The sequence below is a fragment of the Tamandua tetradactyla genome, chromosome 14 (assembly GCF_023851605.1).
Source record: "Tamandua tetradactyla isolate mTamTet1 chromosome 14, mTamTet1.pri, whole genome shotgun sequence".
Classification (NCBI taxonomy): Eukaryota; Metazoa; Chordata; class Mammalia; order Pilosa; family Myrmecophagidae; genus Tamandua; species Tamandua tetradactyla.
Genome location: NC_135340.1, coordinates 70,676,049 through 70,692,165, shown reverse-complemented (window position 1 = coordinate 70,692,165; position 16,117 = coordinate 70,676,049). Strand labels below are relative to the sequence as shown.

The 16,117-nt window shown below is 35.6% G+C and overlaps 1 protein-coding gene and 1 pseudogene across 6 annotated transcripts in view; one reads left to right on the top strand and one right to left on the bottom strand.

The window, feature by feature from the left end:
- DNAAF4 (dynein axonemal assembly factor 4) overlaps positions 1-16,117 on the top strand; it is a 124,091-nt gene that overhangs the window by 20,699 nt on the left and 87,275 nt on the right. The gene's annotated exons all lie outside the window — the stretch shown is intronic.
- On the bottom strand, positions 3,875-5,212 carry LOC143656150 (large ribosomal subunit protein uL4 pseudogene; annotated as a pseudogene).

Sequence of the window (16,117 nt, the reverse complement as noted above, 5' to 3'; positions counted from 1 at the left end):
TTAAGGATGGAAGATTTTGAATAGGATCTCAGGGAAATGATAGACAAAGCACATGAATATAAGAATCATTGGTGTTCCAGAAGGAGAAGAGAAGAATAAAGGGCTGAGAAGAGTAATTCCCCAAAACACAAGGATATTCATTTTTCTCTAGTGCTCATGAAGCATTCTCTAGGATAGATCATATGCTGGGGCGCAAAGCAGGTCTTTATAAATTTTAAAACATTGAAATTATTCAAAGCGTTTTATCTTATCACAATGGGATGAAGTTGGATCTCAATAACCACCAAAGAACGAGAACATTCACAAATATGTGGAGATTAAGTAACATACTCTTAAACAACCAGTGGGTCAAAGAAGAAATTGCTAGAGAAATCAGTAGCTATCTGGAGATGAATGAAAATGAGAATTCAACTTATCAGCACTTATGGGATGCAGCAAAAGCTGTGCTAAGAGGAAATTTATTGCTCTAAATGCCTATATTAAAAAACAAGAAAGAGCAAATATTGATGACTTAACTGCTCACCTGGAGGAACTTGAGAAAGAACAGCAAACTAACCCCAAAGCAAATAGAAGAAGAGAAATAGCAAAGATTAAAGCGGAGATAAGTGAGTGGGAGAACAAAAGAACAATAGAAAGAATCAATAAAATGGAAAGTTGGTTGTTTGAGAAAATCAATAAAATTGATGGGCTACTAGGAAGATTGGCAAAGCAAAATAGAGAGGATGCAAATAAACAAAATCAGAAATAAGAAGGATGTATTACCACAGACACTGAAGAAATAAAAGAAGTCATAAGAGGATCCTATGAACAACGATAGGCCAACAAACTAGACAACCTAAATGAAATGGACAAATTCCTGGAAACAGACAAACAAGCTGCACAAACTCAGGAAGAAATAGAAGATTTCAGCAAACCAATCACAAGTAAAAAGATTCAATCAGTCATCAGAAGTCTTCCTACAATGAAAAGCCCAGGGCCAGATGGGCTTTTCCAAAAAGAACTAACACTAATCCTGCTCAAACTTTTCCAAAAAATTGAGGAAAAAGGAACTACACCTAACTCATTTTATGAAGCTAATATCATTTTAATACCAAAACTGGGTAAAGATGCTATAAGAAAGGAAAACTACAGACCAATCTCCCTGATGATCATAAATGCAAAAGTTCTCAATAAAATATTAGCAAATAGAATCTAATAACACATTAAAAGAATTAAACACCATGACCAAGTGGGGTTTATACCAGGAATTCAAGGATGGTTCAACACAAGAAAATCAATTAATGTAATATAGCACATTGACAGATTGAAAGGTAAGTATCACATGATCATCTCAATTGATGCTGAAAAAGCATTCGACAAAATTCAATATCCTTTTCTGATAAAAACACTCCAAAAGATAGGAATCAAAGGTAACTACCTCAATATGATAAAGGGAATATATGGAAAAATGATAACCAGCATCACACTCAATGGAGAGAGACTGAAATCATACCCCTAAGATCAGGAATAAGACAAGGATGCCCAGTGTCACCACTGTTATTCAACATTGTGCTAGAAGTTCTAGCTAGAGCAATCAGGCAGGACAAAGAATTAAAAGACATCAAAATTGGAAAGGAAGAAGTAAAACTTGCTTTATTTGCAGATGACATGATATTGTACTTGAAAGATCCTGAGAAATGTGCAGTAAAGTTACTTGAGCTAATAAAGTCACAAGGTGGCAGGATATAAAATTAATGTGTAAAAGCAGTAACATTTGTATACACACACAATGACCAAACCGAGGAGTCAATTAGGGAAAAAATTCCATTCAAAACAGCAACATAAAGAATCAAGTACTTAAGAATGAACTTAATTAGAGACATAAAGGATTTGTACACAGAAAACTACATAACATTGCTAAAAGAAATCAAAGAAGATCTAATTAGATGGAAAGAAATTCCCTGCTCATGGATAGGAAGGCTAAATATAGTTAAGATGTCAGTTCTATCCAAATGGATCTACAGATTCAACACAGTACCTATCAAAATTCCAACAACCTATTTTGAAGACTTGGAAAAGCTAGTTACCAAATTCATCTGGAAGGAAAAGAGACCCCAAACTGCTAAAAGCATCCTAAAAAAGTAGCATGAAGTGTGAGGATTAACACTCCCTGACTCTAAAGCCTATTGTAAAGTCACAGTGGTTAAAGCTGCATGGTACTGGTACAAAGATAGAAGCAATGACCAATGGAATTGAATCCAGAGTGCAGAAATAGACCACTAAATCTGTGGTCAACTGATTTTTGACAAGGACCCCAAATCCAGTGAACTGGGACAAAACAGTCTTTTCAATAAATGGGCATGGTAGAGAATCTCCACAAACGAATCACAAGTTAAGAGATTCAATCAGTAATCAAAAATAAATGAATAAATAGTGTAATAAGAGTTCTTTCTTATCCTAGTCTATCCACATAATTTCCAAGGCACTTTATAAGTTTACTTAGTTATAAAGTAAGTTCAACTATCAACTTAATTAAACCAAAGGCAGAATAACTTATGTCATTATTTGCTGGAATATTGAACAAATTTCTCCCATTTATTCATGAGTTTGTTTTTTTAATTTATAGATTAATTAACCTTTGGTTTTCTCTATACCTCTCATTACTATAATGGAGCACTTTTAACCTATTTAAAATTCTGCTTAAAGTAAAAGAGAAGAGCCAGGAAGTGAAATGAACATCAGTTTTGTTATATCTTAACTTTGGCTGTAGTAGATACCTATCTCATTCTAAACATCAGATAGTCATTTCCGCAAAATATAAATAAGCAACTAAATAATTAAATTCCAAAAGTTGGCAGCCAAGAGAAAATTTTAAACAATATCACATTATTTATTAAACTTTAGATCATGAGTTAATACTTTAATTTTTTGTTGTTGAAGATAACTCACTGTCAAAGATGTACAGCTAGCTGCATGTGAAAGAAAAAACTTTAAGATATCTGCATTTTGGCTTAGTAATCAGAATTTGTTTCAAAGTTTTAAAAATTAAATCTTTGGAGTAGTGTGAGAATTTCAGACTTCTTCCTTTTGATAATAATAGCACTTCAATATTTTCACAAGATAACTTTTATGTGCTAATAAACAGCACATAGATTTTTTAATAGCTTTTTAATTACTGCGTGAATAGATTAACGCGATCACCTTGCCCTGTTACTATATTGTTATAAAATATGTTTCAATATCCCTTAAGGAAAATCTCTACTCTCATTCCCAAGTGTTTTCAAATTTTTTGAGTTATTATTGCTTTCTTTTAATTATTTTAAAGCATTAGGAACATTATTCAGGTCTAATTTACATGCTATAAAATTCACCCATTTTAAGTTTACAATTCATTGAATTTAGTAAATTTATACAGTTGAGTAATCATGACTAGAATCTAGTTTTACAGCACCTCTGTCACCCTAAAAAGTTCCAACTGTTCTTTGCTGTCAGTTCCTTTTCTTACACCCAGCGCTTTAAATCACTGATATGCTTGCTGTCTTTATTGTTTTGCCTTTTCTAGAAATTTTATGTAGAATTATGTAATACGTGGTCTTTTGTGTATTGTTTCTTACACTCTGCTTGTTTATAGGTTTATCCAAATTATTGTGTGCAACAGTAGTTTGTTCCTTTTTGTTGCTGAGTAATATTTCATTGTATAGATATACCACATTATTTATCGCTTTACTTTTTTTTCCTATAGGTATGCTTTAATTTCTTTTTCTTGCCTTATTGTAAGAAATTGGCAAGAACCTCTTTTTTTTTTTTTTTTTTTTTTTTTACCACTGCCTCTTTCATCTGGTCTTTATTCAAAATAACGTGTCCAAATGATTTTGAGTTTTACAGAATGAGCAGTTTAGACAGCAGACTTCTTTTCTTCTGTGGTAGGTTTCTTTTCCGCTGGCTTCTTGGTAACTGCAGCCTCCTTTCCCAAATGCTTCTGCTTCTGTGCCTTTTTAACAGAAACAGCTTCTTTCCTTTCTTCTCAGCTACAGGCTCCTTGCTTGGAACCTCCTTCTCATCTGATTTGGCCTCTAGTGTTGCTGCAGCTTTATCTGCCCGGAGTTTGTGATTCCTGACCTGATGAAGAATGGTGTTTCAGTGCATAATCTTTGCATATGATTTAGTTTCAAAATGATTCTTGGGTTTTAGGACTCAGTGATGAATCTTCTTGCGTAGTGCTCAGAGGGCTCTTTGGATCTCTTGACTTTTCAAGATTCTGCTAAGGTTTGTATTCATCAGCTTGTGCATGGGAAGGTTGTAGTTACTCTTGAGGGAGGCAGCTTTATTCCAGGTGATATATGGTTTGTCTAACTTGTGGAAAGCACTTTCAGTCCAAATGTAGAAACATCCCACATCTCCACCAGGAGCAAGTTTCAAAATGTTCAGCTTGCTTACATTAAGCAGAATAATTCCAGGGACATTTCTGAAGGCGTTGATGATACCATTGTCCTCATTATGAATGTTTCATGGTCTCCTGTGCTGTATGCGATTACAGTTTCTCATTTTGCCCTTGTTAACTCTCGTTCACTGAGAAACAATCATTTTTTAATATCATTCCTGGCCTTAAGTTTCTTAAGAAGCAAAACAGCCTCCTTGGACTTCTTGTAGCCTTCAACTTTATCTTTGACCACCAACGGAAGTTCAGGAACTTCCTCAATACAATGACCTTTAAACATGACCAGTGCTGGTAAGGCTGAAGCAGCCAATGCAGAGCAGATGGCATATCACTTCTGTGTTGTGTTTACTCTGTGGTGCCACCTACACCATGTTTGGGTTGGTGCAAACGTGCAGCCTCCACAACACTTATTTCCGAAAGCACCCTGGCCAGATCTGTGCTCAAACTCAGGGAATTTGAACCACAGCTCTGCCAGTGCCCCAGGATTCAGCACTGCTTAATGATCTGTTAACTCACTGACAGCATAGGGCTGTCTGTTGTTTTTGCACAGGTTGATGTGAATGAAGATCATAATATCCAATCTAATGGGAGCCTTGAATACAGCAGACAAAGTAACATTTTTGCCTGATGATTCCCTCTTTTCAGAGTACACTGATATCAGTGGATGAGTGCATGCCACGGTGGGGAGAGAAGTCCATGCTCCTCTCTGGCTAAAACTTCTAATATAATGTTTACTTGAAATGGCTATAGAAGACATTGTACCCGTGTTCCTGATCTTAGGAAGAAAGCATTCAATCTTTCATCATTAACTATGATGTTAACTTTAAACTTTTCATAAATACCTTTTATTGGGATGAGGAAGTTCTCTTTTGTTCCTCATTTTAAGGCTTTTTTTTTCATGAATAGTTGTTAGATTTTTGTACGCACCATTTAATGTTTGTCTACATCCATTGAATTGACCACATGGATTTTGTCCTTTATTTTGTTATTATGGTATATTACATTAATTGAGTTTGCGTTGTTAACCCAACCTTAAATTCTGACATAAATTCTATATAAAACTTTTTGTATATGTCTATATTTAGTTGACTTGCAAGAATTTTGTTCAAGATGATTGCCTCTATGCCCATGAAGGATTTTGGTCTTTAATTTTTCTCCCCTGTGATGTCTTTAAAAAAATTAACAACAAACAAAACATTAAGATATCATTCCATTCTACATATACAATCAGTAATTCTTAATATCATCACATAGTTGCATATTCATCATTTCTTAGCACATTTGCATCGATTTAGAAAAAGAAATAAAAAGACAACGGAAAAAGAAATAAAACGATAATAGAGAAAAAAAAGATTATACATACCATACCCCTTACCCCTCGCTTTCATTTACCACTAGCAATTCAAACTAAATTTATTTTGACATTTGTTCCCCCTATTATTTATTTTTATTCCATATGTTCTACTCTTCTGTTGATATAGTAGCTAAAAGGAGCATCAGATGCAAGGTTTTCACATTCACAGAGTCTCATTGTGAAAGCTATATCATTGTTCAATCATCATCAAGAAACATGGCTACTGGAACACAGTTCTATATTTTCAGGCAGTTCCCTCCAGCCTCTCCACTACATCTTGAACAACAAGGTGGTATCTACTTAATGCGTAAGAATAACCTCCAGGATAACCTCTCGACTCTGTTTGGAATCTCTCAGCCATTGACATTTAGTCTCATTTCACTCTTCCCCCTTTGGTTAGAAGGTTCTCTCAATCCCTTGATGTTAATTCTCAGCTCATTCTAGGGTTTTTCTCAGTCCCTTGATGCTGAGTCTCAGCTCATTCCAGGATTTCTGTCCCACGTTGCCAGGAAGGTCCACACCCCTGGGAGTCATGTCCCACGCAGAGAGGGGAAGGGTGGTGAGACTGCTCGTCATGTTGGCTGGAGAGAGAGGCAACATCTGAGCAACAAAAGAGGCTCTCTTGGGGGTGACTCTTAGGCCTAAATTTTAAGTAGACTTGATCTATCCTTTGTGGGGTTAAGTTTCATATGAACAAACCCCAAGACTGGGGGCTCAGCCTATAGCTCTGGCTGTCCACACTGCTTGTGAGAATATCAAGAATTCAAATTGGGGAAGTTGAATTTCTCCCTGCTATCACCATTCCCCAAAGGGGGCTTGCAAATACTTTTCCACTCACTGATCAAATCCCTCTGGGATTCATCGGGGCATCACTCTGGGCAAACCAACAAAATCTCATGTCCTACCTGAGATTCCAAGTACTTATGACATTCAATCAAACTATCTACATAAGTTATATTAGGAAATACTCTAGTCAAAATATAAATTTTGTAACAAACATTTTTTGCTTTAGTCTCACACATAAAGTGGATGTCTTTGGTTTTGATATAATATAATATTAGCCATAAAGTGAGTTAGAAAGTATTCTCTTTTCTGCTTTCTGAAAGTTTGTGTTATAGGACTGTGTTGAGGATTGAATCATGTCCCTAACAAAAGGCATCTTCAAGTCCCAGCCCTTGGTTCTGTGGGTTTTAACCCATTTGTAAATAGGATCTTTGAAGATGTTATTAGTTAAGTTGTTTCCAAACAGAATGAGGTTGGGCTTTAATCCAATTTGGCTGAAGTTCTTATAAGCAAAGAAAATTGGACATGGGGGAGAAGCCACAGAGAGCAGGCAGAAGCTGGAAGTCAACAGAATTTGGAAGAGATCAAGGATTGCAAGTGCCAGCCCTAGAATACCACAGTCTTTAGGGAGAAAGCAGCACTTTACTGTTGCCTTGATTTTTTTTTTACTTCTTCTACCCTCAAAATCATGATCCATTCAGTTCCCCTTATTTAAGTCAATCCATTATATAGCATTTGTTTTAGCAGTTAGGAAATTAAGACAGACTGATAGTATTCTTTGCTTAAATGTTGATTAGAGTAGTCATTAAGCTTATTACTTCAATTTCTTCACTTGTTACATATATATTAAAATTTTCTGTTTCTGTTTGATTCAGCTTTGGTAATTTGTATTTTTTAGAAATTTATCTATTTCTCCTAAATTTTCTCATTTGTTGGCAATAAAGTTGTTCATAATGTTCTTTTATAATACTTTTAATGTTTCTAAGGTCAGTAAATGTTTGGTAGAGTTTCAAGTGAAACCATCTGGACTTATAGTGGATTTTGTAACGTTATTAATTAATGATTCAGTTTCTTTTAGTGATATAGAGCTATTCTGGTTATCTATCTCTCCTTGTGTGTGTGTTTTGCTGGTTTTGTCTTTTAAGAAGTTGGTCCAGTTCACCAAACTTATCAAATTTGTTGGTCTAGTTCATCAGATTTGTTGGTCCTTTATCAAAGTTATCAGATTTGTTGCTCATGATATTCCTTTACTTTCCTTTTAATCGCCATAGACTAAATAGTGATGACTTCTCTTACATTTTTCATGTTGGTAATTTGGGCCTTTCTCTTTTTTTCTTAATTAGCCTGTTCTAGTTTGCTAGCTGCCAGAATGCAATATACCAGAAATGGAATGGCTTTTCAAAAGGGGAATTTAATAAGTTGCTCGTTTACAGTTCTAAGGCTGAGAAAATGTCCCAATTAAAACAAGTCTATAGAAATGTCTAATCAAAGGCATCCAGGGAAAGATGCCTTGGTTCAAGAAGGCCGATGAAGTTCAGGGTTTCTCTCTCAAGTGAGAAGGCACATGGTGAACACAGTCAGGGCTTCTCTCTCGGCTGGACAGGCACATGGCGAATATGGTGTCATCTGCTAGCTTGGTCTCCTGGCTTCCTGTTTCATGAAGCTCCCTGGGAGGCGTTTTCCTTCTTCATCTCCAAAGGTCGCTGGCTGGTGGACTCTCTGCTTCATGGTGCTGCAGCATTCTCTGCTCTCTGAGTCTCTCTGAATCTTCAAAATGTTTCCTCTTTTATAGGACTTCAGAAACTAATCAAGACCCACTCAAATGGGTGGAGACATGTCATCCCCTAATCCAGTTTAACAACCATTCTTAACTAAATCACATCAACCAGGGAGATGATCTCATTACAGCTTCAAATATACAGTATTGAATAGGGATTATTCTACCTTTAAGAAATGAGATTTATATTAAAGCATGGCTTTTCTTAGGGGGCATACTTCCTTTCAAACCAGCACATAGCCTATCTAGAGTTTTATCAATTTTATTGATCTATTCGAAGAACCATCTTTGAGTTCTGTTGATTTTCTATATTGTTTTCTTTTTTCCAATTTCATTTTAAAAATATTTTTATTGAGATATCTTCACACACATACAGCTCATCCAAATTATACAGTCTGGCTCACAATATCATCATATGGCTGTGTGTTCATCACCATGATCATGTTTAGAATATTTGCATCCTTCCAGAAAAAGAAATAAGACAAAAGAAAAAAACTCATCCATCCATACTCCTTACCCTCCCTCTCATTAACCATTAGTATCTTAATTTACCCAATTTTTTTTTACTCCTTATCTTCCCCCTATTTATTTATTTTCTATTCTTATTTTTTTGCTCATCTGTCCATACCCTGGATAAACAGAGCATCATACACAAGTTTTTCACAATCACATGGTCACACCATAAAAACTATGTAGTTATACAGTCATTTTCTAGAACCAAGGCTATTGGAATATAGTTCAACAATCTCAGGTACTTCAGTCTAGCCAATACACCATAAACTAAAAGATATATCTATATAATACATAAGAATAACCTACCTCCAGGATAACCTTTTGACTCTTTGAAATCTCTCAGCCACTGAAACTTTATTTTGTCTCATTTCTCTCTTCCCTCTTTTGGTCAAGGAGACTTTCTCAATCCCATGATGCCAGATCCCAGCTCGTCCCTGGGAATCATGTCCCACATTGCCAGGGAGATTTACACCCCTGGGAAGACTGTCCCATGTAGTGGGGAAGTTAGAGAGTTCACCTGCTGAGTTGGCTTCGAGAGAGAGGCCACATCTGACCAGCTAAAGAGGTTCTCTGGGTTGTCCCTTAGGCATAATTGTCAGTAGGCTTAGCTTCTCCTTTGCAGGAATAAGTTTCATAGGGGTGAACCCCAAGAGCAAAGGTTCAGCCTATTGAATTGGTTGTCCCCACTGCTTGTGAGAATATCAGGAATTCCCCAGATAGGGAAGTTGAATATTTCTTCCTTTCTCTCCACTTCCCCAAGGGAACTTTCCAAATACCTTTTTATTGGTGCTCAAACTACCCTGGCATGTATCTGGGCATTACACTAAGCTGTACAAACCAACAAGATCTCATGCCTTATTCAAGATTCCATGTAATTATGGTGTTCAAATAAACTTTCCATACAAGTTATACTAGATAATGCACTACTCAGAATATAGCTTTCACATCAAATAAACATCTTTTCCTTTAGTCTCACATGGATATTGAAGTTATAAAATTTGAACCCTATCATCCTTACCCTGTATTCTGATTTACTTTGGTCCTATCCAGGTGAACTTCATTAATATTTCTAGTCGAAGTCTGATCACTTTTTTGACTTTTTTATCAGTTGCTGTATGAAGTAATGTTGACTTTCATAGCTTCAGAGCTTTAACTCTGAGTCTCAGGTGATATCATTTATTTCTGCTCTAATTTTTTATCATTTATTTTCTTCTGCTTACTTTAGGCTTAATTTGCTCTTCTTTCTTTAGTTTCCTAAATTGAATGTTAAGATTATTGATTTTAGGTCTTTATTCTTTTCTAACATATGATTTAATGGTATAGATTCCCCCCTAAACATTGCTTTCTGTACATCATGCAAATTCTGATATGTTTTGGTTTTATTTAGTTAAAAATATTTAAAAGTATCTCTTGAGACATCTGTGATCTGTGTGTTATTTCAATGTGTATTGTTTAATTTCTAAATTTTTAAAGATTTTTTTCAGATATGTTTCTGTTATTGATTTGTGTTTTATTTTTATTACGGTCTGAGAACATATTTTGTATGACTTCTGTTATTTTCAGTTTAAGTGTGTTTTATGGCCCAGAATATGATCTGTTTTGGTGAATATTGCATATGAGTATGAATAGAATTTGTATTCTGCTGTTATTCATTGGAATGTTCTATAAATGCTACTTAGAGTAGGTTGATTGTTAGTGCTCTTCGTCATCTATATCATTACTGATTTTATGCCTGCATGAGCTATCAATTACTGAAAGAGGGCTGTTGAAGTCTCCCTCTGGTGGATTTTACTATTCTTGCAGTTCTATCAGTTGTTGCCTCACATGTTTTGACAGTCTGTTATGTGCATATATGTCTATGGTTATTATGTTTTTTAGAGAATCGACCCCATTATCATTATGTAATGTCCTTTCTTTATCCATAATTTTCCATATTCTTAAACTAATATAGCTATTTTCCCTTTCTTTTAATTAGTGTTAGTATGGTATATCTTTCTGTATACCTTTATTTTAATCTCTTGAGTCTTCATATTTAAAGTCAATTTCTTTTAAAGAACATATAATTGGGTCTTGTTTTTTTAATCCACCCTGACAGTATCTGTTTTTTAATTGGTGTATTTATACCATTTACATTTAAAGTGATTATTAATTTAGTTGCATTAATATCTACATATTTATAACTGTTTTTTCTATTTGAAAATCTTAATTTTTCTCCTCTTTTTCTGCCTTCTCTGATTTTAATTGTACATTTTCTATGATTTCACTTTATCTCCTCTTTTAGTGTATCAATTATATTTTTAAAATAATTTTTGTGGTTACCCTATAGTTTAAAATACACATTTTTACTCTCATCTATGACTACCTTCAGATAACACTGTATCTCTTCATGGGTAGTATAGGTACCTTATTACAGAGTAGTCCCATTTCATCCCTATTTTGTGGTATTGCTGTCATTTATTTTATTTTTCCATATACTATATTTACCCAATAAGCTGTACTATTATTGCTTTAAAGATTTATCCTTTAGATCAATTTAGAATAAGAAAATAAAAAATTTTGTCTTCATTTGTTCCTTTACTTTCCTTTCTTGCAGAAAAGGTTTACTGGTGATGAATCCCTCAGTTTAGTTTGTTTGAGAAAATGCTATTTCTCCTTCACTTTTTTTTTTCTTTTTGACTATTTTTTTTTTGCATGGGCAGGATCTGGAATCAAACCTCGGTCTCCAGCATGGCAGGTGAGAATTCTGCCACTGAGCCACTATTACACTGCCCACCTTCACTTTTTTTTTAAATTAATTTTTTAATTTTTAAAAAAAATATAACAACGAACAGACAAACATTCTTAACATATGATCATTCTGTTCTACGTACATAATCAGTAATTCACAATATCATCACATAGTTGCCTATTCATCAGCATGATCATTTCTTAGAACATTTGCAGAATTGTTTGCAATTCAGAAAAAGAAATAAAACGACAACAGAAAAATATTCATACATACCATACCACTTACCCCTCCCTTTCATTGATCACTAGCATTTCAATCTACTAAATTTATTTTAAAATTTGTTCCCCCTATTATTTATTTTTATTCCATATGTTCTACTCTTCTGTTGACAAGGTAGATAAAAGGAACATCAGACACAAGGTTTTCACAATCACACAGTCACATTGTGAAACTGTATCATTATCATTATACAATCATCTTCAAGAAACATGTTTTCTGGGACACACCTCTACATTTTCAGGCAATTCCCTCCAGCCTCTCCATTACATATTGACTAACAAGGTAATATCTATTTTTCCATCTTGACTAACAAGGTGATATCTATTTAATGCATAAGTATAACCTCCAGGATAACCTCTCCACTCTGTTTGGAATCTCTCAGCCATTGGCACTTTATTTTGTCTCATTTTGCTCTTCCCCTTTTGGTCAAGAAGATTTTCTCAATCCCTTGATGCTGAGTCCCAGCTCATTCTAGGATTTCTGTCCCACATTGCCAGGAAGGTCCACACTCCTGGGAGTCATGTCCCACGTAGACAGGGAGAGGGCAGTGAGTTTGCTTGTTGTGTTGGCTGGAGAGAAAGGCCACATCTGAGCAACAAAAGAGATTCTCTTTGGGGTGACTCTTAGGCCTAATTTTAGGTAGGCTTGACCTATCCTTTGTGGGGTTAAGTTTCATATGAACAAAACCCAAGACTAGGGACTCAGCCTATTGCTTTGGTTGTCCCCACTGCTTGTGAGAATATCAGAAATTCTCCACTTGGGGAAGTTGAATTTTCCCCCTTTCTCACCATTTCCCCAATGGGACTTTGCAAATACTTTTTTACTCACTGTTCAAATCACTCTGGGATTTACTGGGGCATCACTCTGGACAAACCTATAAAATCTCATGCCCTACTCAAGGTTCCATGTACTTATGGTGTTCAATTAAGCTGTCCACATTAGTTATATTAGGAACTGCACTAGTCAAAATATAAATTTTGTACCAAATAAACATATTTTGCTTTAGTCTCACACATAAGTTAAAATTTTAAAATATTAATTGCCATTCTCACATTCAGCTTAGAATGGTACGCTGGCCACCACGACTTGGGGCACTCACGGTTCTGGGTGGGCTCACAGCCGGTCCAGCTGGTTCAGACTCGGGTATGCTGTGTGTCCGGTCACTGATGTGGCCCCAGCAGTTGTTCTGTACTGTTCCTGGCTATTTAGTATCTGTTCTGGAGGATGAACTAAATCTCATACCTTGCTAAGCTGCCATCTTGGCACTCCCCTGTCCTTCACTTTTAAAAGATAATTTTACTGGATGTAGAATTCTAGATTGATGTTTTTCTTTTGATACTTTAAAAATATTTTACTCTATCTCTTTCAGCTTGCAAGGTTTCTGACCAGAAATCTGCTGTAATTCTTATTCTTGCTCCTCTATAGATACGGTCTTCTTTCCTTTGATTCTTTTCAAGATTTTCTCTGTCTTTGGTTTTATGCAATTTGAATATGCCCTGGTAGTTTATTGGTGTTTATCCTGCTTGGTGTTCTCTGAGATTCTTTGATCTGTGGTTTGTTGTCTCTTGTTAATTTTAGTGAGTTCTTGGGCATTATTACTTCAAATACTTCTCCTGTTTCATTCTTTCTTCTTCTTCTGACTCTCTTCTATTTTTTTTTCATTCTCCTTTCTGTTTGAATGTCAGTTTGGGAAGTTTCTTGGACCTATGATCATTTGCACTGATCTATGAGCTCATTAAAAGCATTCTTCATTTCTGTTACAATATTTTTACTTCTAATACTTCCTTTGATTTGTTCTTAGAGTTTTCATCTTTCTCCTTACATTAACCATCTGTTTTTTTGTGGTGTCTACTTTTTTCATTAAATCCGTTACCATATTAAAAATCGTTATTTTAAATTCCTTTACTGATAATTCTGACATCTATGTCATATGTGAGTCTGGTTCTCATGACTGCTTCATCTTTCTATTTTTTTCTTGCCTTTTAGCATGGCTTGTAATTTTTTTTTTTTTGTATACTGTATGGTGTGGGTCACATTTCATTCTTTTTCCATGTGATTATCCCATTATTGCAGAACCATTTAGTAAATTTTTGGGGGGGTGGCATGCATGGGCCAGGCATCAAATCTGGGTCTCCCACATGACAGGTGAGAATTTTACCATTGAACTATCTGTGCACCCTGGAATGCCTTGTAATTTTTTGTTGAAAGCCTGACATGTTTTATTGGGTATTAGAAGCTGAGGTTACTAAACCTTTACTGTAAGGATTTATTTTCATCTGGCTAGATTTTTAATTTGGACCATGTTTAATATTTGTTGTAGCTATAGGTACTAGAGGTTTCAAATTTCTCTGGTATCCTTTCTTTTTTGTCTCCTCTTCTGATATTGGGCTTCCCTATGTACTCCTTAAAGAAACTCTGTATCACATGGTTCTTTTAAGTATGACCCACTGTCAACATACTGGAGTCATGTTGGTGTGGTGATATGTAGTAGGAAAGGGGAAGCATTCAATAACTTTCAGTTAAATACCAAGTCTTGAGGCTGCAAATTTCACAAGTATTTTTCCAGTGGCGTAATTATTCCCCCTTCTTTCTGGGCTACTCTGTTGGTTTGAAAGGATGTATGTACTCTAGAAAAGCCATGTTTTAATCCTAATCCCATTTTGTAAAGGTAGCCATGTCTTCTAATCCTTGTTCAGTACTGTATGTTTGCATCTGTAATTAGATCATCTTCCTGGAGATGTGACTCAATCAAGAGTGGTTGTTAAGCTGTATTAGGTGGAAATGTGTCTCCACCCATTCAGGTGGGTCTTGATTCATTTACTGGAATCCTATAAAAGAGGAAACATTTTAGAGAAAGCTGGAGATTCAGAGAGAGCAGAGAAAAGTGACATAGCTATGAGAAGCAGAGAGTCCACCAGCCAGTGCCCTTTGGAGATGAAGAAGGAAAATGCCTCCCAGGGAGCTACATGAAACAGGAAGCCAGGAGAGAAAGCTAGCAGATGACACTATGTTCGCCATGTGCCTTTCCAAATGAGAGAGAAACACTGTTCACCATATGCCTTCTCACTTGAGAGAGAAACCCTCAACTTCATTGGCCTTCTTGAATCAAGGTATCTTTCTCTGTATGCCTTAGATTGGACATTTCTATAGGCTTACTTTAATTGGGACATTTTCTTCGCCTCAGAACTGTAAACTTGCAACTTATTAAATTCTACTTTTAAAAAGTCATTCTGTTTCTGGTATATTGCATTCCAGCAGCTAGCAAACTAGAACAGCTACTATGCCCTTCTCTGACTGCAGTGTTTGCAGACTATTTCCTTGAAGTCCACACTTGTCTAATTATGTTCCCCCTGTTTCCCCTTAGGTAAGAGAGGAATGTGGGAATGAGCTGAAGTGAGAAGGATTCCTTCCTCCAGCTGTAATAAGGCTCTGGCAAAGTCCTTTTCCCTGTAACTTTTGAGAGTAGTTAAAAGAGAAGGCTTTGGTGTATTCACAATGATTACTACTCTTCTCTTCCCTCTGCCATAAAAATATCTTTTTTGGATCTTCACTGTGATAACCTGTTGAGGTTTCTAGAGGTAAAGCTCACAAAAATATGAGAATTCCCAAAGACTGCAGCCCTCAGGGGTTTCTCACTCTTGTATTAGTCTGTACTTAGGCTCCAGTAATTCATCCAAATCATCATTTAAGTGTACCTTATCTATTATTGCTGTAGCAGCTTCTGCTCCAGGTAAGCACATCTTGGCTCTGGTTCTCTAAATGGATTTGTGTCTCCGGAATGGGGGTAGCAGTTTGCTTCTGCTTGGTTCAAGAAAAGTTATTCATTTTCAGTGTTTCTAGCTTCTTTTTTTTCCAGCTTCCTGTGGAAAGGGATGGGTATAACAACTACTAAGCTCTTTATATGTCAGAGACAAAACTAGAAGTCCTTTGTTGTTTTCTTATTTATATATATATATAGTTGTTTTTGCACTATGCATCTTTAACTTATCACAGTCTACTTCAGGTTAACACTGATTCAATTTCAGTAAACTAATCAACTTTGTTTTATTACAATTCCATTTTCCTCTCCCTCGTGCTATTGTCAAGTACACACATATATATGCATATACATAGATTCTTAAACAAATTAAGAGAAGAAAAGCACAAAGTATACTTTTTATTTTATATTTACTGTGAAGGTTTGAAACTATTAGGTACCCGGGAAAAGCCATGTTCTTTTAATCTAAGCTAATCTTGTGGAGGCAGACCTATTATAGGGTGGGACCT